The 13,656-nt window shown below is 36.2% G+C and overlaps 1 pseudogene; it reads left to right on the top strand.

Moving 5' to 3' along the window:
* Window positions 1-1,831: 1,831 nt before the first annotated feature.
* LOC105538041 lies at window positions 1,832-3,008 on the top strand (annotated as a pseudogene).
* The last annotated feature ends 10,648 nt before the right edge of the window (window positions 3,009-13,656 follow it).

Below are 13,656 nucleotides of genomic sequence, written 5' to 3' on the forward strand. Positions count from 1 at the left end.
TATTGCTGAAAGAAATTTTAAAATATCTTAATAAATGAAAGATATGTTCATGAATCCAAGACTTACTATTGTTAAGAAGGCAAAGTCACAAAGTTGGTATACAGATTTAATGTCATCTATATGAAAATCCCAGCTGCTTTTTTTGCAAAAATTAATCGAATGATCCTAAAATTTAGATGGAACTGCAAAGCACCCAGAATAACTCAAACAATCTATAAAAAAGAAGAAATTTGAAGGTGTCATACTTCCAATCAAATTTACTATAAAGCCCTAAAGTAATGCAGACAGTGAGGTGCTAGGATAAGGACAGATATACAGATTGATGAAATGATAATCCAGAAAAAAACCCTTATATTTATGGGCAATTGACTTTTCAATATGGTTACAAACACAGTTCAGTAGGGGAAAAATCAGTTTTTCAACAAATGGTGATGAGACAACTGGTATACACATGCAAAAGGATGAAAGTGTACTTCTTCCTCACACCATACATAAAAATTAATTCAAAAGAGATCATAGACCTAAATGTAAGAACTGAAATTATAAACCTTTTTGAGAAAAACAGGAATAAATTTTCATGACCTTCAGTTAGACAATAATTTCTTAAATTTGACACCAAAAACTCAATAGACAAAATTTTAAAAAATAGATAATTTGAACTTAATGAAAATTAAACCTTTTTTATTTCAAAAATGCATCAAGAATGCAAAAAGCTAACTGATAGGTCTGGAGATAATATTGTAAAACACTTATATAATGAGGGACTTTAATCTAGAAAATATAAAGAATGATTATAAGTCAACAACAAAAAGACAGATAACTCAATTTTTAAAAAATGAGTAAAGGATTTGAGTAGATATTTCCCCAAAGAAGATATACATATGGTCACTAAGCACATTAAGATATTCAACATCATTAGCCATTAGAGAAATGCAAATTAAAACCATAGTAACATATCACTTCATATCAACTAAGATAGCTATTATTAAAAGACAGATATAACACGTGTCAGTAAGAGAGTGTAGAACCCTTATGCACCTCTGGTAGAAATAAAAATGGTACAATGACATTGGAAAACCAGGTATAACTTCCTATGAGTTATCTACTGATTCACTTCTTAGTATTTAGCCAGGGGAACTGGAAACATATTTTCACACACAAAAATGTATACACTAATATTCATAGCAGTATTATTCCTAGTTTTCAAAAAGTGGTAATATCCATCAGCTGATTAATGGATAAACAAAATGTGATGTATTCCGTACCATAGAATATTGTTTTGCAATACAAAATAATAAATTGCTGATACAAGCTACAACATAGATGAGCCCGGAAAATATTGTGTTAAGTGAAATAAGTCAGTCACAAAAGACCACATACTCTGAGGCACCATTTATACAAAGTCTCCAGGGTACCTAAATTCTTAGAGATGAAAAGTAGATTCGTGGCTTTCAGGATCTGGAGAAGGGGGCAGGAAGAACTGGGGAATGGGCAGTGGCTACCAATGGAAAGGTTTTTTTTTTGGTGATAAAATGTTTCAAAGTTAGTAGTGATGTTTACACAACTCTGTGGATACTCTAAAAACCACTGAATTATACACTTTCAAAGATTGAATAATAAATGTGAATAATATCTCAATAAAGTTATCTTTAAAAAACAACAAATGCTTATTTATCACCACACAGAATTTAATTTTCAATGCCTTATATATTTAAAATTGTAAAAATTAATTCTAAAATAAAAATGTTTAGATCATTTTTAATGTAAAAATTGAAACCATAACACAGGATAAAAATATACTGAAAAACATTATAAAAAATGAACTGAGGTCATGCTGAGCCAGGGTCTGGCCCGTGAACTCAGCAGCAGCCCCTCAGCTTCACCCACCACCTACCGACCACGGACGGACCCCTGCAAAGTGAAGGAGCTGCCGGCCTTCGTGAAAATGTGTAAGCAGGATCCAAGTGTTCTGCACATGAAAAATGCGCTTCCTGAGGGAGTGGGTGAAGAGTATGCGGGGTAAGGTGCCATCTGCTACTCCGAAAGCTCAATCAGAAGAAAATATCAAGGAAGAAAAAGCAGATAATAAGAAGGCGGAGGAAGACTTAAAGACAGACAAACCATCAAATGAGGAAAGCGATCTAGGAACTGATAATGAAGGTGTGATGGAACTAGACACTGATGCCCCTCAAGAAATGAGAAATTCAGAGATAGCAGAGGAGATGATGGATCAGGTAAACGATAAGAAAGTGGCTGCCATTGAAGCCCTAACTGATGATGAACTGTAGAAAGCCATCAACTCATTCATAGATTCCATCAAGCTGAATCCTCCCTTGGCCATTCTGTATACCAAGAGGGCCAATGTCTTTGACAAATTACAGAAACCAAATGCTGCCATTCAAGACTGTGACAGAGCCATTGAAATAAATCCTGATTCAGGTCAGCCTTACAAGTCATGAGGGAAACCACACAGATTTCTTAGTCCGTTGGGACGAAGCAACCCCTGATCCTGCTTGGCCTTGCCTTTAAACTGGATGATGATGAAGATGCTAGAGCAGTGCTAAAAGAAGTTCAACCTAGGGCACAGAAAATTGCAGAACATCGGAAAAAGTGTGAGAGAAAACGTGAAGAGTGAGAGATCAAAGAAATAATAGAAAGAGTTAAGAAGGCTCCATAAGAGCATGAGAAAGCCCAAATAGAGGAAGAAGCCAGAGGACAGTCAGCAGTTCAGTATGACTCTTTTCTTGGTGGCTTTCTTGGGGGAATGCCTGATAATTTTCACAGAGGAATGCTGGGAATGGGAGGGGGAATGCCTTGAGTGGCAGGAATGCCTGGACTTAAAGAAATTCTTAGTAATCCCGAGGTTCTTGCAGCGAAGCAGGATCCAAAATTATGGTGGCCTTCCAGCATGTAGCCCAGAACCCAGCAAATATGTCAAAATACCAGAGCAACCAAAGGTTATGAATCTTATCAGTAAATTATCAGCCAAATTTGGAGGTCAAGTATAATGCCCTCCTGATAAATAAAGCCCTTGCTGAAGCAAAAGCAATCTAGATCACCTAGAATGCTTTAGATGGGTGTCACAATAATATGAACCAGTGTACTTCTGACCTTCTCATCAAGAGAGCTGGGTCACCTTGAAGATAATCACTATCCTTCGACCCCAAATGCAGCTGAAGCATTTTACAGTGGTTTGCCATTAGGGTATTCATTTACATAATGTTTTCCTACTAGGAATTACAAACTTGAAACACTTTTTAAACTTTAAAACTATTTAAAACAAAAAAAATGAACTGAGAAAAATGTGTGTGGCATACATGCCAAAAGATTAGTAACAATAATATCTCAATAATAAAATATTTCATAAATTAATTAAAACAAAAGTCAAATTTTAATAATGAAATAGGCAACATGAATTTTTCAAAAATGTAGCCATGACAAATTAACACATAAAATAACCTCATTAACAGTCAAGTAACTGCAGAATTTAACAATATAATCAGCTTTTAAAAAAATTGTAAGAGCCAGTGAAGGCAAGATAACTGGGTAGTTGTGTACACTGTTGGTAAGAAAATAAGTGGATGTTATATTTCTCTAAATTACTCATTTTTGCATGCTTTCCTTAGAAGTATACTTCTAACAGTTTATCCTAAAGAAAATATCATGAGTGAATTAACTGATTTAGCAAGAAAAATATTTATCAGAACATTGTAATACTAAAAATGTTAGAGCAATTTACATTTCCAAAATGGGGGATTTATTAGATCATGTGTGTCATATTGGCAAAATTGAACACCACTCACTTATTCAAAAAAGAGCTATTGGTGAGAGGAATCTGAGATGATGGAAATAGGAAACACCAGGAATCTGTTTTCCCACCTAGACAACAATTGCGTTAGCAGAATGGGTCTGATGTAAACATGTTGGAACGCTGGAGTCTGTTGAAGGCTTGTAACTTCCAGGGGTGGCTTGGATGGTAAATTGTAGTTAATTTAGGTCAGTTTTAGCTCTTACCACCATAGAATCTGTCTCGCACCCCCAACCCCATGACAGGCAGCTTGCCTGTGTTCATGGAACAACCTGCCCATAGTTTGCAGGAGCCGTGTTGGGCAAAACATATCCTGTCTTCCAAACATCAGGTTCTGTGTTCTCATTACCAGTTGCTATTTCTGATCACAGAAGTGCAGATGGGGTGGGGGGATAGAGAGGTATTGTTGTTGCATCTCTCCCAGTTGTTGCAAGCCCTCCATCTGTGACTGAAAAGACTTCCAGGTGATTTAAAGGGCCAGTGATTCTTGCCACACCAATTTTTCTCCTTTTCCCCGCTTGGAAGCCAGACATTAAAGACTAGGACGTTAAGAAGCAATTGCATACATGGGGAAAATTAGAAAGTTACCATGCATGTGTAAGGAAAGGTGTGGGCTCAGAAAAGACTTGAGAAGACCTAAAGTTTACACCACAGGCTGATATTTGGTACAGAGACAGCCTACAACAACAGCAACAAAAACTATAATAAAACTGCAAGCCCTGGAAAAGGGAGAGGATTTGATTTCCAGAGTTAACCATTTTATTAGATTCAAATGTCTAGTTTTCAACAAAAATATCAAAAGACATACGAAGAAATTGGCAAGTATGACCCATTCAAAAGAAAAAAATAAATTAACAGAAATTGTCACTGAAAAAGACCTGATGGTAGATCTACTAGACAAAGATCCTAAAACAGCTGCTTTAAAGATGCTGAAGGAACTAAAGGAAGATGTGGAGAAAGTTAAGAAAATGATGTGTGGAAATAAATGGAAATACCAATAAAGAGATGGAAAATGTAAAAGGAAACCAAAGAGAATTTCTGGACCTGAAATTATAATAATAGAAATGAGAGAAATCACTACAGGGATTCAGAGAGATTTGAAGAGAAAGAAGAAAGAATCAATAAAATTGAAGATAGGACAATGGAAACTATTGAGTCTGAGGAGTAGAAAGAAAAAAGATCGAAGGAAAGTGAAAAGAAACTATAGGACATGTGGGACAGCATCAACCAACATGCATTGAGAGAGTCCCAGCAGGAGAAGAAACAGAGAGAGAAAGGTAATTTTTGAAAGAATAATAGCTGAAATATTCCCAAATGTGATGAAAAACATTAAAATAGTTATTTAAGCAGCTCAATGAATTCCAAGTAAAATGAACTAAAAAAGACTTACACTGAGGCACATTATAGTAAAATTTTTCAGAGACAAAAACTAAGAGAATCTTGAAAGCAGCAAGAGGGATGGAACTTGTCAGATATAACAAATCCTCAACAAGACTATCAGCTGATTTCTCAGAAAATTTGGAGGCCAAAGGTCAATATAGTCAAAGTGCTAAAAGAAATAAAAAAACCTGTCAACTAAGGATTCTATATCTGGCAAAACTTTCTTTCAAAAATGAGGGAGAAATTAAAATGGTCTCAGAAAACAAAAGCCAAGGGAATTCTTTACCAACAGGCTTTCCCTGTAAAAAATACTCAAGGGAGTCTTGCAAGATAAAATGAAAGGACACTAGTCAGTAACTCAAAGCTGTATGAAGAAATAAAAATGTCAATAAAAATAAGAATGTGAGTAATTATAACAACTAGTGGTATTGTAACAATGGTTTGTAACTGTACTTTTAATTTTCTACAGAATTTAAGAGACTTTTAAAAAGTAGTCTAAAGGTTAGTATTATTGAAACTTTGCTTTGTAACTCCAAATTTTGTTAGAAAACAAAATTGTGATTTAAGAGACTAATAATTATTAGTGTATGTTTTGGAACACATAAGGTATAAAAATGTCATTCTGTGAATGACATAAAAAGGGTGGAGGCAGAACTGTTAAAAGAGTAGAGCTTTTATATGTTACTTAAATTAACCTGGCATAAATGTCAATTATAGTATTATAACTTTAGGGTGTTAAGCATAATCCTCATGGTAACCACAAAGAAAATAGCTATAGAATATATACAAAAGGAAATGTGCAATGAATTTTAACATTCCACTACAAAAATTAAACTAAACATAGAAGACAGTAACACAGGAAATGGAACACCAAAAAGTTATAAGCCATATAGAAAACAATAGTAAAATGACAAGTAAGTCCACCCCTGTAAGTAATTACTTTAAATGTAAATGAATTAAACTTGCCAATCAAATGACAGCCATTGGATGAATGGATTGAAAAAACATGTTCGAAATATATGCTGTTCACAAGAGACTCACTTTAGATCAAAGATACAAATAGATTGAAAGTGGACAAAAGGAAAAAGGTATTTCATGCAAATAGTAATCAAAAGAAAGCAGGGGTAGTTATATCAGACAAAAATAGACTTTAAATCAAAATAAACTTTAATCTTCTTAAAGATAAGAAGGAAACTTTATATTCATAAAAGGTTTAATACAAGTAGGAACACACAACAATTACAAACATGTAGACACTTAATGGGACTAAGAAATAAAGAGAGAAGACTCAAACTACTAAAATCAGAATGGAAAGTGGGCATATAATTACTGATTCTACAGAAGTAAAAAGGATTATGAGAGTGCTATGACAAATTATATACCAACAACTGGATAATTTCAATGAAGTGGACAAATTCCTAGAAACATGAAACAAACAATACTAAATCATGAAGAAATAGAAAACATGAATAGATCTATTACTAATAATGAGATTGAATCAGTAGTCGAAAAATCTTCCAACAAAGAAAAACTTTAGACCTGATGAATTCACTGGTGAATTCTGCCAAACATTTAAAGAAAAATGAGCACTAATCAATCTGTTCAAACCTTTTTTAAAAAATTGAAGAGAAGGAATTGAAGAGGAGGGAACATTTCCTGTCTCATTCTATAAGGTCAGCATGAACGTGATACCAAAGCCAGACAAAGACACTGCAGGAAAAGAAAATTACAGAACAATGTAATTGTTTACAACAATTGTCACTGAAAAAGACCTGATGGTAGATCTACTAAACAAAGATCCTAAAACAACTGCTTTAAAGATGCTGAAGGAACTAAACAATATAAACAATGATTCAGCAAAATATTAGCAAACGGAACTCAGCAGTATATCAAAATGATTATACACTATGACCAAATGCAACTTATTTCTGAATGCAGTGATAGTTTAATATATAAAAACTGATCAACGTAATGTATCACATTAACGGAATGAAAGAAAAACCTACATAATTATCTCAATTGATGCAGAAAAATTATCCCACAAAATTCAACATCTTTTATAATTAAAACATTCAACAAACTAAGAATAGAAGGAAAGTACCTCAATATAATACAGGCCATATATAAAAATCCTGCAGTGAACATTATACTCGACTGTGAAAGATTGAACATTTTTCATCTAAGATCAGAAACAAGGCAAGGAAGACTGCCTTCACCACTTCCATTCAATATAGGACTGGAAGTCCTATTTAGGGCAATTATGCCAGAAAAAGAAATAATAGGCATCTAAGATAGAAAAAAGGAAATAAAATTATCTCTGTTCACAGATGATATGCTTTTATGTGTAGAAAACCCTAGATTCCACAAAAGAACTATAGAATCAAAAAATGAATTCAGCAAAATAGCACTATGCAAAGTCAACACAAAAATCAGTTGAATTTTTATACATTAACAGTAGGCCATCTGAAAAGAAAATTACAAAAATAATTCCATTACAATGACATCAAAGAAAAGAAAGTACTTAGGTATTAACTGGGCAGTTGAAAAATTTGTACAATGAAAATGATAAAACATTGCTGAAATTAAAGAATACATAAATAAGTGGGAAAATGTCCCACATTCCAAGATTGGCAGACTTAATACGGTTAATATGTCAACACTACCCAAAGCAAACTACATATTCAATGCAATTCCTATCAAAATCTCAATGATTTCTTTTTGTAGAAAGTGAAAGCCCATTTAAAAATTCACATGGAATCTCCAGGGACCCTGAATAGCCCAAAATATCTTGAATAAAAGGGAACAAAGCTGAAGCACTTACACTTCTCAAAAGGACAGATATGTAGGCCAATGAAATAGAATAAAGAACCCAGAAAAATAGCTGGGCGCAGTGGCTCATGCCTGTGATCTCAGAAATTTGGGAAGCTGAGGCAGGCGGATCACCTGAGGTCAGGAGTTCGAGATCAGCCTGGCCAACATGGTGAAACCCTGTCTCTACTAAATATACAAAAATTAGCCGGGCGTGGTGGTGGGCGTCTGTAATCCCAGCTACTCGGGAGGCTGAAGCAGGAGAATCACTTGAACCTGGGAGGCGGAGGTTGCAGTGAGCTGGGATCAAGCCACTGCACTTCAACCTGGGTGATAGAGTGAGATTCTGTCTCAAAACAACAACAATGACAACAAAAAACCCAGAAAAATCTTCCCACATATGGTCAAATGATTTTGATATGGTGCCCACACCATTCAACGGGGGAAAAGATAGTTTTGGTTCTAGAAAAATCGGATATCGACGTGCAAAGAAATGAAGTTGGACTTTTACCTAGCACTATAATTCAAAAATTAACTCAAAATGAACCAAAGACCTAAATAAATGTAAGATCTAAAACTATAAAACCCTTAGAAGACAATATAATGCAAAAGTTTCATAACATTAAACTTGTCAAAAATTTATTGGATATGACACCAATTTAAACAGACAATAAAAGAAAGAGAAGTTGAACATTATTAAAATTTGAACAATTTTATGTATTAAAATAACAGAGTAAAAAGGCAACACACAGAATGGGAGAAAACATTTGCAATTTGTTCTCTGCAATTGATCACTGATATGATTGGATTATTTTAATTTTTATCCTTTAGCTTATATACCTATATCATCTAAATTTTATATGACAACCATGTGTTACTATTATAATATGAAAGAACTACTTAGATAATAATAGTTTCAAATAAATCTAAAGTTTAGAAAGGAATTTTTTAAAAGATTGCAATAATTTTTGAAACAGGTAGTCTTAGTCTGTTAGGACTGTTTATACCATAAAATGGATTCACTCATAAATAACAGAAATTATTTTTCACAGTTCTGGAGGCTGAGAAGCTCGAGGTAAAAGTGCCAGGAGATCAGTGGTGAGTACCCACTTCCTAGTTCACAGAGAGCAGTTTTCATCTTGTGTCTTCACATAGGAGAAGGGCCAGATATGCTCCCTTAGCCTTCTTTTATAAGACCAAATTACCTCCCACATCCTAATACTATGATATTTGAGGTTAGGATTTCAAAATATGAATTTTGGAGGGATACAAACATTCAGACAATAACAAAGGTATTATAGTTTAATAGTTATGAGCTTGGGTCTGGAGTTAGCATAGGTTCAAACCCTAACCCTGCCATGTCTTCCAGCATTTTAAGCAATAACTATTTTAAAAGTTCAGAATCTTCTTCTATTAATTTAGAATTATAACACTTTATTGTATATGGATTAATGATGTAATATATATAAAGCTCAGATTCCAATGCTTAATATTTTGCAGAAATTCAATAAATGGTGGTAACCTTCCTTTAAACTTTCACAGAGCCCGTATTTCTTTATTTTGATCTTAAGAATATAGGTCCATATCTTTCTTAAATGCTTTGCTTTGAACTTCATTTAATTATACTAAATCAAAATAAATATAGAAAAATGTAATCTCATTTAAATTAGATGCAAGGAACATTACAAAAATATTAAATGAAAATTGTTTCTCCATGTGAGCTTGTATTTCATTATCATTCAAATTATTTAACAAAACAAATTTTTTAGGTTTAAATGATTTTAGATTTTTTGCAGCCGGCTGATTGTTTCAAATTGAAACAATTGCCAGCCTGGTGTTCAAAATACAGTAACATATCAATGTCTGATAATTAAATTAAAGAGTCTGTGCTTCCTTGGATTCATATGCATAAATAGCACTTAGTAAACTTAATAGTAAATGAGGGATTAAAATGATTTTCCTATGAATCTAAAACAAGGACATGCTTCTGAACTGTTTTCAAGTATCCAGACTACATAGGGTAAATATTACTTTTAAATGAACACCTTAATATTGTGTACTTACACTTTCTGTGATACACACAGATAATTGAAAACTGTCAATGAACTCAGAGCACTTTGTCCAGTAAATCTAATGGTTTCAGCTGATTTAGTTGCAGTCACTTTATTCTTTTGCAATGTTAACTTGCCTAGAAACAGGAATGCGGGATTGCTGGCAAGATGGCCAAATAGGAACAGCTCTAGTCTGCAGCTCCCAGTGACATCCATGCAGGAGGTGGGTGATTTCTGCATTTCCAACTGAGGTACCCAGTTCATCTCACTGGGACTGGCCAAGCTGAAGCAGGGTGGGGTGTCACCTCACCAGGGAAGTGCAAGAGATTGGGGAACTCCCTCTCCTAGCCAAGGGAAGCCATTAGGGACTGTGCTGTGCATTCCTGCACAGATACTGCATTTTTCCCATGGTCTCCGAAACCGGCAGACCAGGAGATTCCCTCCAGTGCCTACGCCACCAGGGCTCTGGATTTCCAGCACAAAATTGGGCAGCCCTTCGGGCAGACACCGAACTAGCTGCAGTTCTTTTTTCATACCCCAGTGGCACCTGGAATGCCAGCAAGACAGAGCTGTTCACTCCCCTGGAAAGGGGGCTGAAACCAGGGAGCCAAGTGGACTGGCTCCAATGGGTCCTACTCCCACGGAGCCCAGCAAACTAAGATCTACTGGCTTGAAATTCTTGCTGCCAGAGCAGCAGTCTGAGCTCCACAGACTGGGGATGCTCAAGCTTGGTGGGGGAAGGGGCATCCACCATCACTGAGGCTTGGGTAGGAGGTTTTACCCTCACAGTGTAAACAAAACCACTGGGAAGTTCAAACTGAGCCCAGCCCACCTCAGCTCAGCAAGGCTGCTGCGACCAGACTGCACCTCTGGATTCCCTCCTCTCTGGGCACGGAAGTGCTGAAAAAAAGGCAGCAGCCCCAGTCAGGAACTTATAGCTGCAACCCCCACCTCCCTGGGATAGAGCACCTGGGGGAAGGGGCAGTTGTGAGGAGAGCTTCTGCAGACTTAAACGTTCCTTCCTGGCAGTTATGAAGAGAGCAGAGGATCTCCCAGCACAGTGTTTGAGCTCTGATAAGGGACAGACTGCCTCCTTAAGTGGGTTGCTGACCCCCATGTATACTGACTGGTAGACTCCTCCCAGTAGGGGCCAACAGACCACCAGGAGAGCTCTGGCTGGTGTCTGGCAGGTTCCCCTCTGCAACAAAGCTTCCAGAGGAAGGAACAGGCAGCAATCTTTGCTGTTCTGCAGCCTCTGCTGGCAATACCCAGGCAAACAGGGTCTGGAGTGAGCTTCCAGCAAACTCCAGCAGACTTGCAGCAGATGGCCCTGTTAGAAGGAAAACTAACAAACAGAAATGAATAGTATAAACATTAAAAAAAAGGAGGTCTACTCAAAGACCCCCTCTGAAGGTCCCTGACTTCAAAGACCAAAGGTAGATAAATCCATGAAGATGTGGAGAAACCAGCACAAAAAGCCTGAAAATTCCAAAAACCAGAATGCCTCTTCTCCTCCAAAGGATCACAATTCCTTGCCAGCAAGGGAAAAAAAAACAAAAAACAAAAAACTGGACAGAGAATGAGTTTGATGAAGTAGGCCTCAGAGGGTAGCTAATAACAAATTTCTCCAAGATAAAGGAGCACGTTCTAACCCAATGCAAGGAAGCTAAGAATCTTGAAAAAAGGTTAGATGAATTGCTAACTAGAATAACCAGTTTACAGAAGAACATAAATGACTTGATGGGGTTGAAAAACACAGTATGAGAACTTCATGAAGCATACACAAGTATCAATAGCTGAATTGATCCAGTAGAAGAAAGGATATCAGAGATTGAAGACCAACTCAATGAATTAAAGTGAGAACACAAGATTAGAGAGGAAAAAGTGAAAAGAAACAAACAAAGCCTCCAAGAAATATGGGATTATGTGAAAAGACCAAATCTATGTTTGATTGCTGTACCTGAAAGTGACAGAGAGGATGGAACCAAGTTGGAAAATACTCTTTAGGATATTTTCCAGGAGAACTTCCTCAACCTAGCAAGGCTAGCCAATATTCAAATTCAGGAAATACAGAGAATACCAGAAAGATACTCCTCGAGAAGAACAACTCCAAGACACACAATCATCAGATTCACCGAGGTTGAAATGAAGGAAAAAATGCTAAGTGCAGCCAGAGAGAAAAGTCGGGTTACCCACAAGGGAAAGCCCATCAGATTAACAGTGGATCTCTCAGCAGAAACCTTACAAGCCAGAAGAGAGTGGGGAACAAAATTCACCATTCTTAAAGAAAGAATTTTCAAACCAGAATTTCATATTCAGACAAACTAAGCTCCATAAGTCAAGGAGAACTAGAATCCTTTACAGATGAGGAAATGTTGAGGGATTTTGTCACCACTAGGCCTGCCTTACAAGAGCTCCTGAAGGAAGCACTAAACATGGAAAGGAACAACAGAACCAGCCACTGCAAAAACACACCAACTTGTAAAGACCATTGTCACTCTGAAGAAACTGCATCAACTAATGGGCAAAATAACCAGCTAACGTCATAGTGGCAGGAACAAGTTCATACGTAACAATATTAACCTTAAATGTAAATGAGCTAAATGTCCCAATTAAAAGACACAGACTGGCAAATTGGATAAAGAGTCAAGACTCTTCAGTGTGCTGTATTCAGGAGACCCATTTCACGTGCAAAGACACATATAGGCTCAAAATAAAGGGATGGAGGAATATTTACCAAGCAAATGGAAAGATTAAAAAAAAAAAAAAAAGAGCAGGGGTTGCAATCCTAATCTCTGATGAAACAGACTTTAAACCAACAAAGATCAAAACAGACAAAGAAGGGCTCTACTTAATGGTAAAGGGATCAATGCAGCAAGAAGAGCTAACTATTCTAAATATATATGTACCCAATGTATGTGCACCCAGATTCATAAAGCAAGCTTCTTAGAGGCCTACGAAGAGACTTAGACAATAACACAATAATAGTGGGAGACTTTAACACCCCACTGTCGATAAGAGATAGATTAAGGAGAGAAAATCCATAAGGATATACAGGATTGAACTCAGCTCTGGACCAAGCATACCTAATAGACATCTACAGAACTCTGCACCCCAAATCAACATGATATAGATTCTTCTCAGCACCACATCACACGTATTCTAAAATTGACCACTTAATTGGAAGTAAAACACTCCTTGGCAAATTCAAAACAATGGAAATCAAAACAGTCTCTCAGACCACAGTGCAATCAAATTAGAACTCAGGAATAAGAAACTCACTCAAAAACCCACAACTACATGGAACTGAACAACCTGCTCCTGAATGACTACTGGGTAAATAACAAAATTAAGGCAGAAATAAAGATGTTCTTAGAAACCAATGAGAACAAAGACACAATATACCAGAATCTCTGGGATACATTTAAAGCAGTGTGTAGAGAGAAACTTATAGCATTAAATGCCCACAAGAGAAAGCAGGAAAGATCTAAAATTGACACCTTAACATTAGAATTAAAAGAACTAGAGAAGCAAGAGCAAGCAATTTCAAAAGCTAGCAGAAGACAAGAAATAACTAAGATCAGAGCAAAACTGAAGGAGATAGAGACG

The sequence above is a fragment of the Mandrillus leucophaeus genome, unplaced genomic scaffold, assembly GCF_000951045.1.
Source record: "Mandrillus leucophaeus isolate KB7577 unplaced genomic scaffold, Mleu.le_1.0 Scaffold1838, whole genome shotgun sequence".
NCBI classification, from domain to species: Eukaryota; Metazoa; Chordata; class Mammalia; order Primates; family Cercopithecidae; genus Mandrillus; species Mandrillus leucophaeus.